The 7,858-nt window shown below is 32.1% G+C and overlaps 1 long non-coding RNA gene across 1 annotated transcript; it reads right to left on the bottom strand.

The window, feature by feature from the left end:
• Positions 1–700: 700 nt before the first annotated feature.
• Positions 701–3,634, bottom strand: LOC143069408 (uncharacterized). The gene is made up of 2 exons (XR_012976388.1): positions 2,539–3,634; positions 701–2,098 (listed from the first exon to the last, which is right to left on the bottom strand). It is a non-coding gene; the product is annotated as an uncharacterized LOC143069408 (long non-coding RNA).
• Between the last annotated feature and the right edge of the window lie 4,224 nt (positions 3,635–7,858).

Genomic DNA, 7,858 nt, shown 5'->3' on the forward strand with positions numbered 1-7,858 from the left:
TTTTAATAATTGATTATATACACATATTCAATTACTCATATCCTATGAAAAATAATTCACAAAGATTGACTAGTCTCCGTTCTGTGTGTATTGCTGGAACATCAAGTAACATAATGGTTAATGTACATAGTAACATGTCAACTCTTTTGAAGACAGAACTTTTTTAAAATTCTCCCTCCAAGCAAAATTATTTTTCAGTATAAACATGATAAAGTTATCTACCTGTATTAATGACCTCAAGAGCCTGTGTCGCTCACCTTGGACGGTCTATGTGCATATTAAACAACGGACACATATAAAATGACAAAATTGTGTTTTTGATGATGGGGATGTGTTTGTAGATCTTTCTTTACTGAACATTCTTGGTGCTACAATTATCTCTATCTATAATAAACATGGCCCAGTATTTACAGTTGAAAATATTTTAAAAAATACAAAAATTTATGAAAATTGTTAAAAATTGACTATAAAGGGCAATAACTCTTTAAGGGGTCAACTTAAAATTTTGGTCATATTGACTTATTTGTAGATCTTACTTTGCAGAACATTATTGCTGTTTACAGTTTATCTCTATCTATAATAATATTTAAGATAATAACCAAACTCTGCAAAATTTCCTTCAAATTACTAATTTGGGGGCAGCAATCCATCAACGGGTTGTCAGATTTGTCTGAAAATTCCTGGTCAGATAGATCTTCACTGAAGAGACAATTTCACCCTATGTCAGATTTGCTCTAAATGCTTTGGTTTCAGAGTTATAAGCCAAAATCTACATTTTACCTGTATGTTCTATTTTTGGCCATAGTGGCCATCTCGGTTGGTTGACCGGGTCTAACCACACATTTTTTAAATTAGATACCGCAATGATGATTTTGGCTAAGTTTGGTTAAATTTGGCACAGTAGTTTCAGAGAAGATTTTTTTGTAAAAGTTTATGGACGACGAAACCAAGTGATGAGTCAGGTCAGGTGAGCTAAAAAGGAGTTTTTAATCAAGGTAACAATGACATCTGGTGGCCATAAAAGCTGTCTCATTAGCATTTTAACCACTTCCCATATTTGCTTTTAAGACAATAGAAGAAAATTATTCAATGCAAAAACAAAACTTACTTGTAAATATGAAATTCTCTTTACAGTATGAGTTTTTCTCATTGTTGGAGATTGTACAGTAGTACAGTCCTGTAACTGCTTATACCCATTTCTTTTCCCCTTTAGTTTGATAAACTCACAGAATATCATATATTTACATTGTGCCACATCTCCTTATTTTTATATGCATTACAATAACATGAACAATTGTAATTCAAATCTATATATCAAAGCAAAATGAATTTCACTACTTTCATTCATGCATCCTTTGGAAAAATATAAGTTCTAAAATGACACAATATATGTTTATTTATATGAAAATAATATTTAGTTTTCGACTCTTAACAGGTATAAACAAGAATGTGTCCCCAATACACGAATGCCCCACTCGCTCTATCATTTTCCATGTTCAGTGGACCGTGACATTGGGGTAAAAACTCGTAATTTGGCATTAAAATTAAAAAGATCATATCATAGGGAACATGTGTACCAAGTTTGAAGTCGATTGGACTTCAACTTCATCAAAAACTACCTTGACCAAAAACTTTAACCTGAAGAGGGACAGACGGACGGACGAACGGACGAACGGACGAACGGACGAACGGACGCACAGACCAGAAAACATAATGCCCCCCTACTATCGTAGGTGGGGCATAAAAATGCACAGCTGTGTCATGATTTGTGAAATCTGTGCTGAAAACATAGGCATTTATGGTGTTTGAGTAATTCCATCTGTGAAGCTCAACATTAGCTCGTCAGTTGGTGGTGGACAGTTATAAATCTTTCCTGCAGGATGAATGTACATCTGTTCAAGAAAACCAATTTCACAAATCAAAACTTTCCTCTAGATTTCTCCTACAATATTCATCCAGTTTAGTTCTTTTGGTTTAACGGGACACCGTCCTGATTTTTAATTTTGTAAACCATTCAGTCTCTTGCTTACAAATGGTGCATGAAAATAGGATGGGAATGCATGGCAGTAGACAAGTCTCTATAAAGTGGGTATGTGCCCTGAATAAAGTTTTATAACATTAGCTTTTTTGAAACTTGTGAAAGAATTGTGCAACACACATACCTAAATAACTATAACATAGGTGGAGAGCATCATTCATGTCAATGTTTTGTTCCTGTTTACATTGTCATTGATATTTTTCAAGAAAGCCCGAGGCATAGCTCATGAATTCTTGTCATTACAACCGAAATTTACATAATTACTGCCAAAATAATTATCAGTATAATATATCTCTTGTAGAAAAACCATACAATTGTAGTATTAACCAAAAAATGTCAAACAGATGATATTGAATCGTAATCCCAAAAGTTATGACGTCTTGAATTCACCCCCCTTTTTATTCTAAAACGATAATTGCGGTTGCAAACAGACTTTGGTTTACTTGCATGGAGATTATATAAATAACAGTATATATTTCTTAAAGAAAATAAAGTTTTACCATGAATAGTTTCCTGAACGTAGTCGTTTTCAGTAAAATGTGCCTTGCAAACAACAGCTGATTGATATGGTTCTACGATTGCATCGCACATGACAATCTACGTTTGAGCCATGGCGTTGATCCAACTTTTCCTTCTTATTAAGTCATTTAGAAATGCAAGTCCTCCTCTTAAATGACACTCAGGTACACACCAACAAGGACTAGGCATCGTTAATTGTGTGATTGTTTTGCAGTGCAAAAACGGAAGTTAAGGACGGAACTGACTGGTCTCACTAATAAGAGACAAGAAGAATTTTAGAGACAAACAGCGACAAGAAGTTTAATTTAGTGACGAAGCGACAATAACTAACAAGGGACAAGCGAATCGTAATTCTCTCACGAGGCTATTCTCATTTGATGTGATAGGGTGAAGCTACACCTATCAAATATGTCCCTATGAAAAAGAAGAATTTCACTGTTAGAAAGGAAATGATATTGCATGGTTTTGATTCAATAAATTCTTTAAAAGGAAATTGAAATTTTTTTGTTTTGATGGCCAATTTTTAGCGTGTGCATAAAATATATTTTTTTTATATCTAATAAAAACTAATCCCTTTCTTCTTAATAAAAACATATTTTTATCTATCAATGTACAGTAATATAAAAAATGTTTTATAACCGCCCCTATAATAAAAAATAATGCATGTTTTTTTAATATCTATGGGGAATAAGTTGTTGCAATGACATTTTTTTTATTTATGTATAGTCGCTATATAGTCTTCTTGACGCTTCTTTTCGCTAAATTAATTATATTGTCGCTTCTTATCGCTATTTTAATTTTATTGTCGCTCCTTATCACTTTTTGACGCTTCTTGTCTTTAATTAGTGGAACCCTATTCAGGAACGATAATTTCATATTTTACATAACTGAGACCGAAATAACTATAACGTCATACGGCTTCACGTACAGAAATACTTTAAATTGTATATTATGCAATATAATTCACGGTCAGTCGACTTTTAATTATAATATCATGTTATATCAACGAGTGAAATGATTTTAAAATATCTTTAGATCGCAAATAGTACTCGAAATTGAACGGACCTCTTTCCACACGGAATTAGAATAATGATAGTTTGTAATCAGATTGACTGCTTATAATGCAAAAGACACATTAATAAACAGATTTTTAAAACGAACAATACACAGTGATCGTTTCTTTATTTCCCAATGTAAATGAAAGGAACAAAAACCAATACATACCACAAAAAGTAGAGGAGAAATTTAAACATTTCTGGATCTATTTCTTGCAAAATGACCCCCAGCAAAGATTTGCGTGAGGAAAGATGAACCTCATGACTTGAAAGTCAGGCCTTAAAGCACTGCCTTTAAAAATAAAACAACTTGTGTAATTTTCCTTAAAGGTCAATAACTCCGTAACGGGTCAATTGACAATTTTTGTCATAAAAAACATTTTTGAAGATGTTACTTTGCTGAACATTTTTTGCTGTTTACAGTTTATCTTTATCTTTAATTAATTTCATACAAAAACTAAAAAAAATCCTTAAAATAACCAATTTAGTGGCAGGAACCCAACAATGGCAGCCATGTTTGTCGATGGATCAAAACTTCGGATACAATTTATAAGCAAGATATACCAGATAATTAAGGAAATTTTTTTTTGTTAAAGTTTGAAATCTTTGGCCCAGTAGTTTCAGAGAAGGTTTTTTGAAATAGTTAACAACAGATGATGATGGACGCCAAGTCATTAGTGATAACATAAGCTCAAATGGTTATAGCTAACAAGAATGTGTCCCCAGTACATGAATAGCCCATCCACACTATCATTTTCTATGTTCAGTGGACCTTGAAAATGGGGGAAAATTTCTAGTTTGGCATAAAAATTACAAAGATTATAAAATAGAAAACATCAGCCCTAAGTTTCAAGTTGATTGGACTTCAACTTCATCAAAGACAAACGGACAGAAGAATGAACCAATGGATGGACAGATGAACAAATGGACAGACAAAAGAACGAATGAATGGACGCACAGAACAGAAAACATAATGCACCAAAATGGGGCATAATAAATGGGACATTAAAATGGGCTTTAATCGATCCTACAAACTATCCATGTTTATGTACTGTCTTTTGGTATGTATAACGAACACATTTACATTTATACCCTCATTACCCTGTGTGTTATACATGACTACAAATATTTTCTTAGTTTTTTTTCAGGTCCAAAATTGGACCAAGAAATTTCCAATTGAAGTGAAAAGTAAGGATTTTTTTTGCTCAAACCTTGATTGTTTTTTATGTGTTATAATATTAATATTCTTGATTTGTCATGTTTTATTCAAATAAAATACATTTTATATCTTTGTTGTTACGTTTTTTCGTGTAAATTTGTCAATATGTTTTGCAATCCGGAAATTTGCCAATTGTCTTAATATTGAAGACACAATAAAGCATTTGTTATTGGTTAAATCAGCCTAGAGTTGTGTTCCTTGTTGTCATACCTTATTGTTTTGTATGTGTTCATCATAAAGAGTTGAAGAAAAGTGTATGAAAATTGAATAAACAACACTCATTTTGAAAAGATAAACCATATAATATATCAGGTGATCACAAGTCATGTTGGTCAGTCATGTGACATAATATTGTAAAGTGATGATTTATTCTATGAGAAGTTTATTTTTATAAATACGTTTTTACTTTGTAACTTTTCAACTTTTAAACAACTGTTTAAAACCTTTCAAGAAATTATGATTGAAAACATGATTATCACATAATTGTAACCTGAACAAATTTAATTAGGAACAAGGTCAACCTGTCACTGATTTGTTTTGACATTCATTAGACCTGGGGTTAAAGTCATAAAACTTTGCTCAGTGCTCGGAGCACAAAAATCTTGCTCAAAACATAAAATCCAGCATTTTGATTGGTTTTTATTTGTTTAAGTACAAAAAACTGACTCAAATATTTATTACTTCAAGGCCTGTTGATTGAGGTGGGATAATCCAGATTAACAGCTAGAATCATCAAACAAAAAATAAAAGTATTGAGATTTTAACAATTCATTACAGCACTAATGACATTAATTGATTTGTAATTATTTCATTGTTTGAATCAGAACATTAATTGGATATTTATAATCTTGTCCTTTATACTCAAACAATTCATCCTTTTAACTGTGATTTTCAAAAAATTATCAAAGTTCAAAGCCCATAATTATAGCAAAAATGAGCCAAGCAGAACAAAACTGAAACTTAACAATTCCTAGTTGTGGAATTAGGGAATGACAGAATGATGGAATGACGGAATGACAGAATTACGGAATGACAGAATTACGGACATGGGTAAAACTATATGGCACCGACATCTTTGTTGCGGGCCATATTCGTTGCAGGGCCATAACAATGCAAATTTTTCAATAAAGATAAAAAAGATGGAAAAAATTCAATTCTTATTTCCCAAAATTTTATGCTTGTCTAATAAAAAAAGAAAACCTTAGCATAAATCCAGTTTTCATTAATACTATTTGATTTTTGATCTAAAATATATAAGTAAATTTTACCCTTCAACATCTTGACTGCTATGGCAGTTGTTGGAGCTTTATTTAAACCAACAGTTTCTGCTTTAAAAACTTTACCAAATGCTCCTTCCCCAAGAGGTTCACCAAGTGATAACCTATAACAATAAATAAATTATTTCATCTCATATTCATTTAGATATTGAGATACTGATTGATGTAACCATATATATATAACTAAATAAAATTCTAATAGTTTTCACATTTTCTTAGATATAAGAAGATATGGTATGAGTGCCAATGAAACAACTCTCCATCCAAATGACAATTTATAAAAGTAAACCATTATATGTCATTGTACGGCCTTAACACAGAGCCTTGGCTCACACTGAACAACAAGCTATAAAGGGCCCCAAAATTACTAGAGTAAAACCATTCAAACGGGAAAACCAACGTTCTAATCTATATAAAACCAGAGGCTCTAAAGAGCCTGTGTCGCTCACTTTTGTCTATGTGAATATTCAAGGACATGACAAAATTGTGTTTTGGTGATAACTAAGATTTATGAAAAATGGTTAAATATTGACTATAAAGGGCAATAACTCCTAAAGGGGTCAACTGACCATTTCGGTTATGTTGACTTATTTGTAAAACTTACTTTGCTGAACATTATTGCTGTTTAGTTTATCTCTATCTATTATAATCATGATAATATTCAAGATAATAACCAAAAACAGCAAAATTCAGGGGTAGCAACCCAACAAAAGGTTGTCCGATTCATCTAAAATTTTTAGGGCAGATAGATCTTGACCTGATAAACAATTTCACTCTATGTCAGATTTGTTCTAAATGCTTTGGTTTTTGAGTTATAAGCCAAAAGCTGCATTTTACCCCTATGTTCTATATTTAGCCCTGGCGGCCATCTTGGTTGTTTGGCCGGGTCACTGGACACAATTTTTAAACTAGATACCCTAATAATGTTTTGGCCATGTTTGGTTAAATTTGGCCCAGTAGTTTCAGAGGAGAAGATTTTTATAAAAGTTAACGACGATGGATGACGGACGCCAAGTGATGAGAAAAGCTCACTTGGACCTTCGGGCCAGGTGAGCTAAAAACAAGAAACGAGAAACACATGTAAATTATATAAACAAACTACAACTACTGTACATCAGATTCCTGACTTAGGACAGGTGCAAACATTTGCAGTGATGGATTAAATGTTTTAATGGGTTAAACCATTTATTACTAATGATTTACAATTTTCAGTGTTTTTGAACAATTTTGTACCGAGACACATGTTTTTTTTTATCTAGGTAATGTGAGAATGTTATATTTGCTCTTTTAAAAAATTACCAGAAAATCAAGTTTCTCACATTGTATTGCATGATCAGACCTCTACAATAATATTTTTTTCAACTTGTCCAGGAGGACTTTGCATTATAAGTTGATTCAAGGAACAAAAGAAATTTAAAACAATAGAACAGAAGTTGGTTTTATATCTTTTGAAATATTTTTCAAAAATTATGAGTCAAGAAAAACTGAAACTAGTCATGTCACAGAACTTAGGATCTACTTTTTAACAATGCCAAGTCAAATCAGACTTGCATATGAGGCACCGTCTGATAGGCATGTCAATGTAAATTCATTGGTTTTGTATCTTGTTTTTATTTTAAAGTCGAATTTTTTGTCAGCTTTTTCCAGTTTTATCCATTTCATACAGTAAGTAGAGTGAGTCATGGATGATATTACGACACTCATTCCAATTTATAATTGACTGGGGAAGATAATTAGGTCCTTTACTGAG

The sequence above is a fragment of the Mytilus galloprovincialis genome, chromosome 3, assembly GCF_965363235.1.
Source record: "Mytilus galloprovincialis chromosome 3, xbMytGall1.hap1.1, whole genome shotgun sequence".
Lineage (NCBI taxonomy): Eukaryota > Metazoa > Mollusca > Bivalvia > Mytilida > Mytilidae > Mytilus > Mytilus galloprovincialis.